The sequence below is a fragment of the Schistocerca piceifrons genome, chromosome 3, assembly GCF_021461385.2.
Source record: "Schistocerca piceifrons isolate TAMUIC-IGC-003096 chromosome 3, iqSchPice1.1, whole genome shotgun sequence".
Taxonomy (NCBI): domain Eukaryota; kingdom Metazoa; phylum Arthropoda; class Insecta; order Orthoptera; family Acrididae; genus Schistocerca; species Schistocerca piceifrons.
The window spans coordinates 640,622,326-640,624,037 of NC_060140.1; the positions used below are offsets into that span (position 1 = coordinate 640,622,326).

Sequence of the window (1,712 nt, forward strand, 5' to 3'; positions counted from 1 at the left end):
TGAAATCGGAGATCAGAGTGAGCACAGCATTCATGTTCGGCCGCACTTGTCGGACTTAGTTCTGTCCTGGCGGCTCAGAATGCTTCTACCGGTACGATTATGCCTTACATTCGACGTTATATCCGAAAAACGACTTTTTGTCGTTGGTTGTCGTATGCTTTGAGTTATGCCCCGATGGATCACGGAAAACGTTGCTAAAGAACCAGATCGAGGCTATGGAATCCCGTCTTTTACCCATTATAAAATGTAACTTTGAATTGTCTCAAATACAATGAGCAGGCATGCAATCAATGAACACAGATGACAGTACAGAATTCATATTAAGTTTTAGAAATTGATTTTCGACGCATTTGCTCCGTATGCTGTATTCAGTATGTTGATCAACAGATAACGAATGAACTTAGTAAAGTGTGAAACTTCCTGGCATATTAAAACTGTGTGCTGGACCGAGACTCGAACTCGGGACCTTTGCCTTTCGCGGGCAAGTGCTCTACCAACTGAGCTACCCAAACACGACTCACGCCCCGTCCTCACAGCTTTACTTCTGCCAGTACCTCGTATCCTACCTTCCAAACTTAACAGAAGCTCTCCTGCGAAACTTGCAGAACTAGCACTCCTGAAAGAAAGGATATTGCGGAGACATGGCTTAGCCACAGCCTTGGTGATGTTTCCAGAATGAGATTTTCACTCTGCAGCGGAGTGTGCGCTGAAATGAAACTTCCTGGCAGATTAAAACTGTGTGGGCCGGCCGAAGTGGCCGTGCGGTTAAAGGCGCTGCAGTCTGGAACCGCAAGACCGCTACGGTCGCAGGTTCGAATCCTGCCTCGGGCATGGATGTTTGTGATGTCCTTAGGTTAGTTAGGTTTAACTAGTTCTAAGTTCTAGGGGACTAATGACCTCAGCAGTTGAGTCCCATAGTGCTCAGAGCCATTTTGAAAACTGTGTGGCGGACCGAGACTCGAACTCGGGACCTTTGCCTTTCGCTCGCAAGTGCTCTACCAACTGAGCTACCCAAGCACGACTCACGCCCGACTCACGCCCTCGGTCCAGCACAGTTTTAATCTGCCAGGAAGTTTCATATCAGCCCACACTCCGCTGCAGAGTGAAAATCTCATTCTTAGTAATGTGTGATAAGAAATTATGATTTACTGTTTCAATATCAATTCCTTTAAAGAGAATATTATTGTTTTTTTTTTTTGTTTGACGGCTTGGAGTGCGTGATGTCAGATTCGGTGAATATCGACGGATCAGTGACGGAAGAGGTTGTCGGTCGTGGACGAACGACCGACGACGAATCAGCAAGAACACGGGGACTGAGGACGGTGGAACAGCCGAGAGTCGGAAACGTCAGGTCGTATTTGCAGATCTTGTCAGCGCATCGTTTGACAGCTCAAGAAGAGTGGGCGCGGAACATTATGTGGCCAGTATCAGACTTACGCAAAAACAAAATTATATTAGGCTGCCCCATGATAAAGCCCTTATGAGTACATTAATGACATGTAAAATGATGACTTACTTACAAAACATTTGTGTGATCGAATCTTGCCTCGGGCATGGATGTGTGTGATGTCCTTAGGTTAGTTACGTTTAAGCTGTTCTACGTCTAGGGGACTGATGACCTCAGATGTTAAGTCCCATAGTGCTTAGAGCCATTTGAATCATTTGTGTGATCCACGTATATTGGGGATTTTTTTCTCAATTTTGTTTGTAAT

At 45.5% G+C, this 1,712-nt stretch overlaps 1 non-coding gene across 1 annotated transcript; it reads right to left on the bottom strand.

The window, feature by feature from the left end:
• Positions 1–437: 437 nt before the first annotated feature.
• Trnas-cga lies at positions 438–512 on the bottom strand. The gene has a single exon. It is a non-coding gene; the product is annotated as a tRNA-Ser (tRNA).
• Positions 513–1,712: the final 1,200 nt, after the last annotated feature.